This window comes from Orcinus orca, chromosome 20 (assembly GCF_937001465.1).
Source record: "Orcinus orca chromosome 20, mOrcOrc1.1, whole genome shotgun sequence".
NCBI classification, from domain to species: domain Eukaryota; kingdom Metazoa; phylum Chordata; class Mammalia; order Artiodactyla; family Delphinidae; genus Orcinus; species Orcinus orca.
This window is the reverse complement of record NC_064578.1, coordinates 54,722,395-54,736,203: the sequence shown is the minus strand read 5'-3', so window position 1 is coordinate 54,736,203 and position 13,809 is coordinate 54,722,395. Positions and strand designations below refer to the sequence as shown.

At 35.0% G+C, this 13,809-nt stretch overlaps 1 non-coding gene across 1 annotated transcript; it reads left to right on the top strand.

Moving 5' to 3' along the window:
- The first annotated feature begins 5,835 nt into the window (after positions 1-5,835).
- LOC117198731 (U6 spliceosomal RNA) lies at positions 5,836-5,941 on the top strand. Its single transcript, XR_004479962.1, has one exon. It is a non-coding gene; the product is annotated as a U6 spliceosomal RNA (small nuclear RNA).
- Positions 5,942-13,809: the final 7,868 nt, after the last annotated feature.

Here is a 13,809-nt window from a genome sequence, read left to right as displayed (position 1 = left end):
ATGTGGGTCATTTTTGGTTTTATATTTATTTTAGGGTTATTTGCTCTAGTTCTGTGAAAAATGTCATGGGTATTTTGAGAGGATTAATTTAAATCTATAGGTTGCTTGGAATATTATGTGGCTCTCTGAAAAATCTTAGTTATTCCAATCTAAGAGGATGGAATCGTTTATTTGTGACATCTTCCATTACTTTCATCAATGTCTGTTTTTGTGGCAGTACGATATTATTTTGATTACTGCTACAAAAACAGACACATAGATCAATGAAATATAATAAAGAGCCTAGATAGGAACCCACATCCCTATGGTCAATAAAGCTACTACAAAGGAGGAGAGAATATGCAATGGAGAAAAGACAGTCCCTTCAATAACTGATGCTGATCAAACTGGAAAGCTATAGCTACAAAAATGAGATTAGAACATTTTCTCACACTGCACACAAAAACACATTTAGATATATAATCCATTTTGTATTACTGCAAACAAATCTCCTAGGAGAGAACATAAGAAGAACGCTCTTTTGCAATAAGTGGGAACACTTTCTTTTTTGGATCTGTTTCCTAATGGAAAAAGACATAAATATTCCATTGTATATTGGACCTAGACCTAGAGTCAGTCATACAGAGTGAAGTAAGTCAGAAAGAGAAAAACAAATACCATATGCTAACACATATATATGGAATCTAGAAAAAAAATGGTTCTGAAGAACCTAGGGGCAGGTTAGGAATAAAGATGCAGATGTAGAGAATGGACTTGAGGACAAGGGGATGGGGGAGGGTAAGCTGGGACGAAGTGAGAGAGTGGCATGGACATATATACATACCAAATGTAAAATAGATGGCTAGTGGGAAGCAGCTACATAGCACAGGGAGATCAGTGCAGTGTTTTGTGACCACCTAGAGGGAGGGGTTATGGGGATACATGTATATGTAAAGCTGATTCACTTTGTGATACCGCAGAAACTAACACACCATTGTAAAGCAATATACTCCAGTAAAGATGTTAAAAAAGACATAAAACAAAAATAAACCTAAATAAATTTAAAATCTTTTGCAGAGCAAAGGAAACATTAGACTAAATGAAATAGAGAGTGAAAAATATACACAAAGTATATGATGGAGAAGGGGTTAATATTCAAATTACATAAAGAGCTCATCCACTCAATATCAAAAAACAAAGGATGAAAACATGGGGAGAAACGCCTACTAGACATTTTTCCACAGAAGGTATACAGATAGGCAACAGGCACATGAAAAAAATGCTAAACATCAGTAATCACTAGATAAATGCAAATCAAAACCAGAATGAGACATCACCTCACATCTGTCAAAATGGCTCTCATCAAAAAGTCTACAGATAAAAAATGTTAATGAGGATTGTGAGAAAAGGGAACCCTAGTACACTGTTGGTGGGATTGTAAACTGGTACAACCACAATGAAAATATTATGGAGGTCATCAAAAAACTAAAAGGAACACTATTGTATTAAGAAACATTCCACTGCTGGGTATATATGCAAAGAAAATTAAAATACCAATCTGAAAATATGTATGAACCCCAATATTTATAGCAGTATTATTTCCAATGGCTAAGATATGGGAGCAAAATAAATGTCCATCAACAGAAGAATGGATAAAGAAGCTGCGACATATATATATGTGTGTGTGTGTGTGTGTGTGTGTGTGTGTGTGGGTTTGTGTGTGTATAGACAGACAGATATACATATTACTCAGCCTTAAAAAAATAAAAATTCTGCCACGTGTAACAACATGGATGGATGTAGAGTGTATTAAATTAGTGAAATAAACAAAGAGAAATACTCTATGTTCTGACTACATGGAGAATCTAAAAAATTAAAGGAATGTATATAACAAAATAGAAATTGACTCACAGGGAACAAATTAGTGGTTACTAGTGGGGAGAGTGAAGGGAAACGGAGAGATAGTAGCTTCTGTGTCTTAATCCAATACGCCTATATATAAACAAACATGGATGTATTGTACAACATAGGGAAATAGAGTCATTATTTTGTAATAATTTCAAATGGAGTATAATCAATAAAAATGTCAAACCACTATGTTGTACCAATGAAACAAATATATATCAACTATACTATAATATATATCAACTATACTTCAATTTAAAAAATCCCTTCAGTGGCTGAATGGATTTTTTTTTAAACAAGATCAATTATATACAGTGTGCAAGAGATCTGTGTTAACTTTAAGGCCATAGATAGGACAAATTGCATTGGCAGGCAGATTCTTAACCACTGCACCACCAGGGAACCCCTGCATATATTTTTAAAAAGGGGAGAGGGGAGCCAGAGGATGGAGTATGGAAGATCCTGAGCTCACCTCCTCCCATGGGCACACCAAAATTACAACTGCTTACAGAGAAATTATCTGAGAATGCTCTGAAGACTAGCAGAAAAAATTTTCCACAACTCAAGCTATAAAGAAGGAGAAACCACAAGGCATGTAAGAGGCTTAGAAACACAGTCTAGTTAGAACCCACACCTTCAGCACTGTGCCCCATGATTTAGAGACACCACAACTGCACAGGTCCTCCCCAAGGAGGGAAGGTTCTGAGCCCTGCATCAGGCTGCCCAACCCAGAGTTCCTGCATTGTGAAGGAAGGAACTCAGCAGGTCTGGCTTTGAAAACCTGCAGGGCTTACTTTCAGGAGAGCTGGAGGCTAAAGGAAACTGAGATTCCGCTCCTAAAGGTCACACACCAAACCTCACATGTTCTCAATCTCTGTGCAGAGCCAGTAGTTTGAAAGACATCTGGGTGAGACCCACGTGCTAATCTCAGAAAGCAAGAGGCAGCTTGGACTCCTGCTAGGGACTGAGACACTCACAGGCAACATTTTAGAATCTTCCCTCCATTTGATTAGTGTCAGGGGCCTGCCGCATTTACCACCATGTCTACAGCACTCCTGTCCAACAAGGCCTCACCAGCAAACACGCTGGGGGCCTTACCTACCCATCTGTGCACCTGGAGCAGACCCATAATGGAGGGCTACCTTGCCTATGAGCACACCCACAGCAATCACATAATGCAGGACCTCACAGACATTTAGACCAGGGTCCAATACAGCCTACCAGCTTGTCCACAGGTGTTGGCCCTTCTACAACAGAAAGGGACATGCAGCCCACATAGGGGACATCCCTGCAGCATCTGGCTGTGCTGGCCAGAGGAGAATGTGCTGCTGGACCCTATAGGCCATCTCCTGTATAAGGCCACTTCTCCAAGACTGAAAATGTAACAAGGCAAACCTAACAAATAACAAATGCACAGAGAATTAGAAAACATAAGGAAATAGAAGAATATATTACTAACGAAGTAACTAGACACAGTATCAGAAAAAGAACTAGACAAAACAGGGATAAGCATCCTACCTGGAAAAAACGTGTTCAAGGTAATGATTATCAAGATGCTCACCCACGTCAGGACACAGTGAGAACTTCAACAAAGCACAATAAAATGTAAAAAAGAACGAAAGAACTGAAAAATACAATAACTGAGACTAACATACACACACACACACACTACAGGGAAGCAACATTAGATTATATGATACAGAAGAACAGATGAGTCATCTGGAGGACAGAGTAGTGAAAATCACCAAAATTTGAATAGCAAGAAGAAAAAAAATTAAGATGATAGGTAAAGAGACCTCTTGGAAAACATCAAGAATAGTAACCCTAGCATTATAGGGGTCCCAGAAAGAGAAGAAAGAGAGTAAGGGGCAGATAATTTATTTTATGAGAGGATATAACAACTGACAATTTTCCTAACCTGGGAAAGGAAACAGACATCAAGTCCCAGGAAACACAGAGTCCCAAAGAAGATGAAGACAAACAGATCCACACCAAGACACATTATAATTAAAGCGTCAAAAATTAAAGACAAAGAGGGATCATAGAAGCAATGAAATAAAAGTAACTGGGTAGGGACTTCCCTGGCAGTCCAGTGGTTAAGATTTCACCTTCCAATGCAGAGGGTGCAGGTTCGATCCCTGGTCAGAGAGCTAAGATCCCACATGCCTTGAGGCGAAAAACCAAAACAGAATAGAAGCAATATTCTAACAAATTCAAGAAAGACTTTAAAAATGGTCCACATCGAAAAAAATGTTAAAAAAAAGTAACTGGTTATGTGCAAGGTATTTTCATAAGACTATCAGCTGAACTTTCAGCAGACTTCGCATACCAGAAAGGAAGGAAAATATATTCAATGGTCTAAAAGGAAAAAGGCCACAGCAAGAATACTGTACCAGCAAGATTATAATGCAGAATCAAAGGAGAGATCAAGCATTTCCAGGCTGGCAAACACTAAATGAGTTCATCACTAAGAAAGCATCCTTATAAGAAATGTTGAAGGAATTCATTTAAGCTTAAAAGAAGTATCACTAATTAGCAACAAGAAAACACACAAAAGTAAAAATCTCACTGGAAAAAGGTATACATATTGTAAGGGGAGTAGATCGAACACTTATTAAGCCTCTGTAAAGAATAAAAGACACAAGTAGTATTCTTTTGAAGAAAGAGAAGGCCCAAATAAATTAGAAACAAAAGAGAGACACCACAGAAATGCAAAGTAGCATAAGACATTTCTACAAACAATTACACAGTAAAGAGTTGGACACCTAGAAGAATTGGATAAATTCCTAGAATTATAAATCTTCTAAGACTGAATCAGGAATAAATAAAAAACCTAAAAGATCAAATACTAGTAATGAAATTGGTAGTCAAAAAACTCCCAATAAATAAAATCCCAGGACCAGGTACCTTCACTGATAAATTCTACCAAATATTTAAATGAAAGTTAACATCTATCCTTCTCAAACTATTCCAAATAATTGAAGAAAGAGTGTTTCCAAACTAATTCTCTGAGATCAGAATCAGCCATAGATGAAAACCAGATAAAGATACTGCCAAAAAAAGTAGGTTACAGGCCTTACTCCTGATGAACATATATGCAAAAATCCTCTGCAAAATATTAGCAAACTGAATTCAACAATACATTAAAAAATCCATACCCTGTGATCATGTGGGATTTATCTCAGCAATGCAGGGATGATTCAACATATGCAAATCAATTAAGGGACACACCAGATTAGTATAACAAAGTATAAAATCAAATGATCATCTTCATAGCTCCAGCAAAAGCATTTGACAAAAATTCAACAAACTTCAAAATCTGATAAAGCTCTCAACAAAGTTGGTATAGAGGCAACATACCTTTATATAATAAAGGGCATATATGACAAAAACCACAGCTACCATTATACTCAATGATGAAAGTTGAAAGCATTTCCCCTAAGAACAGGAGTAAGACAAGGATGACTGTTCTCACCACTTTTATTCAACATAGTATTAATAATCCTGGCCACAGCAAAAAGACAAAAATAAAAAAGGGGATCTAGTTTGTAAAGGAACTAAAAGTGTCACTGTTTGAACATGACACACAGAGAAAACCCTAAAGATTTCACCCACAAAGTATTAGCATGAATAAATTCAGTAAATTTGAAGTATACACAATTAACATACAGAAATCTGTTATTTTTCCTGTACCAATAACAAACTATCCAAGGTATGAAGAAAAAAATATGATTATATTAAAATGATAAAAGACCTAAGAATAAATTTATCCACAGATGTGAAAGATTTATGCACTGAAAATTATGACATGGATGAAACAAATGGAAGATGACACAAATAAATGAAAAGATACCTTGTGCTCTTGGATTGGAAGAATTAATATTTTTAATACAGCCATACTACTCCAAGCAACCTACAGATATAAAGCATTCCCTATCAAAATACCCATGAGTGCTCACTTCGGCAGCACATATACTAAAATTGGAAAGATACAGAGAAGATTAGCATGGCCCCTTCACAGGATGACATGCAAATTTGTGAAGTTTTCCATATTTTTTGGACAGCTACATGTAAAAGAATGAAATTAGAACACTCCTTAACAGCATACACAAAAATAAACTCAAATGGATTAATGACCTAAATATAAGGCAAGACACTGTAAAACCCTTAGAGGAAAACATAGGCAGAACACTCCATGACATAAAAGCAAGATCCTTTTTGACCCACCTCCTAGAGAAATGGAAATAAAAATAAACAAATGGGACCTAATGAAACTAAAAAGCTTTTGCACAGCAAAGGAAACCATAAACAAGACAAAAAGACAACCCTCAGAATGGGAGAAAATATTTGCAAATGAAACAACTGACAAAGGATTAATCTCCAAAATATACAAGCAGCTCATGCAGCTCAATGTCAAAAAACCAAACAACCCAATCCAGAAATGGGCAGAAGACCTAAATAGACATTTCTCCAAAGAAGATATACAGACTGCCAACAAACACATGAAAGGATGCTCAACATCATTAATCATTAGAGAAATGCAAATCAAAACTACAATGTGGTGTCACCTCACACCAGTCAGGGTGGCCCTCATCAAAAAATCTACAAACAATAAATGCTGGAGAGGGTGTGAAGAAGAGAGAACCCTCTTGCACTGTTGGTGGGAATGTAAATTGATACAGCCTTTATGGAGAGTAGTATGGAGGTTCCTCAAAAACCTAAAAATAGAACTACCATACAACCCAGCAATCCCACTACTGGGCATATACCCTGAGAAAACCATAATTCAAAAAGAGGCATGTACCACAATGTTCATTGCAGCTCTATTTACAATAGCCAGGACATGGAAGCAACCTAAATGTCCATTGACAGATGAATGGATAAAGAAGATGTGGCACATATATAAATGGAATATTACTCAGCCATAAAAAGAAATGAAATTGAGTTATTTGTGGTGAGGTGGATGGACCTAGAGTCTGTCATACAGAGTGAATAAGTCAGAAAGAGAAAAACAAATACCATATGCTAACACATATATATGGAATCTTAAAAAAAAAATGGTTCTCAAGAACCTAGTGGCAGGACAGGAATAAAGATGCAGACGTAGAGAATGGACTTGAGGACACGGGGATGAAGTGAGAGAGTGGCATGGACATATATGCACCACCAAATGTAAAATAGCTAGCTAGTGGGAAGCAGCCACATAGCACAGGGAGATCACCTCCGTGCTTTGTGACCACCTACAGGGGTGGGCTAGGGAGGGTGGGAGGGAGACGCAAGAGGGAGGAGATATGGGGATATATGTATATGTATAGCTGATTCACTTTGTTATAAAGCAGAAACTAACATACCATTGTAAAGCAATTATACTCCAATAAAGATGTTTTAAAAAAAAAAGATCTAGTAAAGGGAATGATGATTCATGCCAAAAAAAAAAAAAAAATTAGGACTTCTCTGCTGGCTCAGGGGTTAAGAATCTGCCTGCCAATGCAGGGGACATGGGTTCGAGCCCTGTTCCGGGAAGATCCCACATGCCGTGGAGCAACTAAGCCAGCGAGCCACAACTACCGAACCCTGTGTGCTTAGAACCTGTGTTCTGCAACAAAAGAAGCACTGCAATGAGAAGCCCATGCACCACAATGAAGAGTGGCCCCCACTCACTGCAACTAGAGAAAAGCCCTCACACAGCAACAAAGACCCAATGCAGTCCAAAATAAATAAATAAAATAAATTTAAAAAATACCCATGACATTTTTCACAGAACCAGAACAAATAATCCTAAAAGTAATAGAGAACCACAAAATACCCACATTGCTTAAGCAATCCTGAGAAAAACGACCAAAGGTGGAGATACCACACTCCCTGAATACGAAGCTACAATAATCACAAAAACAGACACAGAAATCAATGGAATAGAATAAAGAGCTCAGAAAGGAACCTGCACACCTATGGTCAATAAATCTACTACAAAAGAGTCAAGAATATACAATGGAGAAAAGACAGTCTCTTCAATAAGTGGTGTTTGGAAAACTGGAGAGTTACCAGTAAAATAATGAGAATAGAACATTTCCTCACACTGTACACAAAGACAAACTCAAAATGGATTAAAGACCTAAATGGAATACCTCAAACCCTAAAACTCCTAGGAGAGAACATAGGCTGAAAATTCTTTGGCATAAATGGGAACACTTTCTTTTTTGGACCTGTCTCCTAAGGGAAAAAAGACATAAAAGCAAAAATACACGAATGGGACCTAATTAATTTTAAAATCTTTTGCAGAGCAAGGGAAATGTTAGACACAATGAAAAGGTAACCTACAGAATGGGAGAAAAATATATGCCAAGGATATGATGGAGAAGGGGTTAATATCCAAATTATATAAAGAGCTCATCCACTCAGAATCAAAAAACAAACACAAAAGGATGAAAAATGGAGAGAAACACTTAATAGACATTTTTCCACAGAAGATATGCAGATAGCCATCAGGCACATGAAAAAATGCTAAACATCACTAATCATTGGATAAATGCAAATCAAAACCAGAATGAGAAATCACCTCACATCTGTCAAGATGGCTCTCATCAAAAAGTCTAGGGCTTCCCTGATAGAGCAGTGGTTAAGAATGTGTCTGCCAATGCAGGGGACATGGGTTCGAGCTCTGGTCCAGGGAGATCCCACATGCCATGGAGCAACTAAGCTCGTGTGCCAAACTACTGAGCCTGCTCTCTAGAGCTCATGAGCCACAACTACTGAGCCTGCATGCCACAACTACTGAAGCCCATGCACCTACAGCCCGTGCTCTGCAACAAGAGAAGCCACTGCAATAAGAAGCTCATGAACCGCAATGAAGAGTAGCCCTCACTCGCCGCAACTAGAGAAAGCCTGCACACAGTACAGACCCAAAGCAGCCAAAAAATTAATTAATTAATTAATTTAAAAAAAAGTCTACAGACAGCAAATGTTAGGAACCCTAGTGCATTGTTAGTGGGATTGTAAATTGGTACAACCACTATGAAAATATTATGGAGGTCGTCAGAAAACTAAAAGGAGAACTACTGTATTAAACAATTCCACTGCTGGGTATATACTCAGAGAAAGTGAAAACACCAATTTGAAAAGATACATGCACCCCAATATTTATAGCAGCATTATTTACAATTGCCAAGATATGGAAGAGACCTAGATGTCCATCAACAGATGAATGGATAAAAAAGATGTGATAGATCACACACACATATATATATCACACACACATATATATGTGTATATATATATATATATATATATCATACACACATATATATATATATAATGGGATATTACTCAGCCATAAAATATAAAAATTACTCAGCCATGTGCAACAACATGGATGGACCTAGAGTATATTATATGAGTTTTGGATTTTGGGGTATTTCATTTAGGTCCTTAATCCATTTTGAGTTTGTCTTTGTGTACAGCATGAGGAAATGTTCTAATTTCATTATTTTACCTGTAGGTCTCCAGTTTCCCAGCACCACTTATTGAAGAGAATGTCTTTTCTCCATTGTATATTTGTACCTCATTTGTAGTAGATTTATTGACCATAATTGTGTGGGTTCCTTCTGGACTATCCATTCTCTTCCATTCGTCTATGTTTCTGTTTTTGTGGCAATACAATTCTCTTTTGATTACTGTAGCATTGTGTATAATCTGAAGTCAGGAGGTGTGATACCTAACCTTATACCTTAAGTTACTAGGAAAACAATAACAAACAAAACCTAACGTTAGTAGAAGAAAAGAAATCATAAAGATCAGATCGGAAAGAAGGAGTAAGAGAAAAATAGAAAAGATCAATGAACAAAGACCTGGTTCTTTTAAAAGATAAAATTGATAAACTTTAACTAGACTCATCAAGAAAAAAAGAGAGATGAATCAATTCCAAAAAATTGGAAAAGAAAAAGTCTCAAATAATACCATTGAAATAGGAAGGATTATGAGATTATCATGAACATTTTATACTCCAATAAAATGGACAACTTAGGAAAAATGGGCAAATTCCTATAAATATAAAATCTCCCAAGACTGAATCAGGAAAGAGTAGAAAATATGAACAGACCAATTACCAGTAATGTAATTAAATAAGTAATAATAATTTAAATAAGCCCAGCAAACAAAAGTTCAGGTCCAAACAACTTTGTAGGTAAATTCTACCAAACAGAGCATTTTAAACCTATACTTCTCAAGCTATTTCAAAATATTGGAGAGGAAGGAATGCTCCTGAAATCATTCCTCAAGGCCACCATCACCTTGATACCAAAACGACAAAGATATCACATAAAAGTAAACTACAGGCCAATATCACTGATGAACATAGATGCAAATATGTTCAAACTTATATGATCTACCCTATTAATGAACTGAAAAATAAAAATCATATGATCAAATCAATAAATGCAGAAAAAGATTTTGAAAGAATTCAACACTGATTTATGATAAAAATTGTCAACAGTATGGGTAAGAGGCAACATAAATTAACTTAATAAAGGCCACATATGATAAATTCACAACTAATATTATACTCAACAGTGAAAAGCTGAAAGCATTTTCTCTCAAATCAGGAACAAGAGAAGGATACCTATGCTTGCCACTTTTATCAACAAGTATTGGAAGTCCTAGTCATAGCAATTAGACAAGAAATAAAACTAAAAGAAATCCATATGTTGACAATGATGTGGGAAAAAGGTAACCACTGTGCACTTTGGAGGGAAGTAAATTGGTTCAGCCACTATGGAAAAAGTATGGGGATTTGTCAAAACAATTAAAAGTAGCTCTACCCTATGTTCCAGCAATTTCACTTTGGGGTTTTTATCTGAAGAAAAAAATATATAATTAATAATTAGGAAAGATATATACAATCACTGCAGCATTATTTACAATAGCCAAGATATGGAAGCAACCCAAATGTCCATTAATCAATTAATGTGTAAAGAAGAAGTGGTATATATATATGTGTGTGTGTGTGTATATACACACACATGTATACATACACCATATATACATAATATATATAATATATACAACATATACTATATATATAATACATACATGTTATATACACACACCATGGAATATTACTCGGCCATAGAAAAGAATGAAATCTTGCCATTTGAGACAACATGAATAGACCTAGAGGGTATTATGCTAAATGAAATGTCAGACTGAGAAAGAAAAGTACTGTATCATTTCAATGATTTATGTAATCTGAAATGAAAACAAATGAACATGTAACAACGGCAACAACAAAACCAACCAGATTTGTAAATACAGAGAAAAAACAGGTGGTTGTCAGAGGAGAGTGGGAGGAGGAAAGAAATAGGTGAGGAGATCAAGAGGTACATACTTCCAGATGCAAAAGAAACCAGTCATGGTATGAGATGGTGTACAATTTTGGATATGTAGTCACTTACTATAATAGAATTGACTGGTGATTGTCCCCAGTTACTACGCTAGAATTTGTATGGGGACATATCATAAATAGACTTACTGTGCTGATCATTTTGAAATGTGTAGATGTATCAAATCATTACATCAGGCAACTGGAACTACCAGTGTTTTTGGTCAATTATACTTCAAAAACAAACTCACAGAAAAAGAGATCCAATTTGTGGTTACCAGAGTCGGGGTGAGGTAGCAGGGGGAATTGGATGAAGGCAGCCACAAGCTACAAATTTCCAGTTATAAGATACATAAGTACTAGGGATTTAATATACAATATGATAAATATAATTAATACTGCTTTATGTTATATGTGAAAATTGCTCTGTTACATATGAAAGTTGTTAAGAGAGTACATCCTAAGAGTTATCACAAAATTTCTTTGCTATTTAATTCTGTATCTCTATGAGATGAATGTTCACTACACCGATTGTGATAATTGTTTCATAATGTATGGTAGTCAAATCATCATGCTGTACATCTTAAACTTATACAGTGCTGGATGTCTATTATATCTCAATAAATCTTAAAGAAAAAATAAATAATACCTTAGTCAAACTCACTTAGGAAAATACTTTATAGCAAGATTAAGTGAATCCTATACCAGGACTCTAATGTTTCGGTTGTTGGGAAATATAATCAGTTTATAAATTTAGGAAAGGCATGTGATCAATTTGATAGATGCACACAAAGTAGCATGGAAGAATGCTACAGGTAATAATTATAAAAATAAAGAAGATATTAATGCATATGTACCCAAAGAAATGTCACATACCCCTGACACTAGTTCACCTATAGAGAAGTAATAGATTAATTTCCTCTAACCATCAGAAAGATCACTAGGAGACATGAACACCTAACTTACTTAACAGTTTGAGGTGTTAGTAAAAAGATTACCATTGGAAAGGAAGGATTAAAATTATCTCCATTTGCAGATCATATGGATATATGCCTAGTAAGTGCAAAGAATCAATGGAAAATTGTTACAGAAAATAAGACAATAAAATATTGTAAAGGCTGTAACATAAGCATATAGTACATAGTTTATATATATACATTCCAAGCAGTTACAAAGTATATTAAAAGGGAGGCTGCAATTTTAAAAGTATAAAATAAAATAAAAATAAATCTAACAGCATACATGTGAAAATCCTATATGAATAAAATTATCAGGAGCTCCTTAGATAGATGATACAAATTTGAAGAAAAGGAAAATCAAACTATTTCCTTAAATAGAATAATAAATCTTACATGAGAGAAAAAATATACCAATACACATATGTGTCTATAAAATGTATATATATAAATATGTGTATATTTCTATATATGTGTGTGTGTGTGTATACACATAAATATGTTTCTGGGAGTAATTTATTGTTCACATAAAATGAGAAAATATATATGTAAAGTATAAATAAAATGAGTTATTTTGTAAAATTAAAGATTAGTTATTAAATATATTTTACATACAAGATATTTTATGTTAGCTTCATGGAAACTACAAAGGAAAAAACCTATTGTGGTTACACAAAAGATAAAGATTTCATACTACATCAAAAAATAAATTTACAATGGAACTACAACAACACAGAAAAAAATGAATGGGTTATCATAAATCCTATCAACAATTAAACATTAATGGACGAAATTCTCCAATTAAATGACACAAAATAGTTGAATTAATTTTAAAAAAGAACCTAAAATATGCTGTATAAGAGAGACTCACTTTAACTTTAAAGACATATATAGGTTAAAGTGAGAGGATGGAAAAAGATAGTCCATGCAAACAGCAATCAAAAGAGAGCAGGAGTAACTATACTTATTTCAGATAATATATATTTTCAATCAATCTGTCACAAGAGACAAAGAATGTTATTATACAGTGAAAAAGGGGTCAAATAATCAAGAGAGTATTACAAGTATAAATATATATGCACCCAACACTGGAACATGTAAATATTTAAAGTAAATATTAACAAAACCATAAGGAGAAAAAGTAATAGTAGGGTACTTCAATACCCGACTTTTAAACATGGATAGATCATCCAGACAGAAATTTAATGAGAGAAGCATGATCTGTGTAACACTTTAGAAAAGTAAACCTAAGAGATATATACAGAACTTTCCATCCAAGAACACCAGAAAACACTTTCTTCTCAAGGTCACATAAAACATTCTCCAGGGTATATCATTCCTGGGCCACAAAGCTAATCTTAACGCATTTAAGATTAAAATCATATCTCATAGCTTTCCAACCACAATGATATGGAACTAGAAATCAACAGGAAAAATTTACAAATACATGGAAATAACACACTCAAAAACAAACAAACAAACAAAAAACACACACACTTTGGAATAACCAATGGGTCAAAGTAGAAATTAAAAGAGAAATCAGACAGAATCTTGAGAAAAACAGAAAAAAAAAAAACTGATACAGAATACCACAAT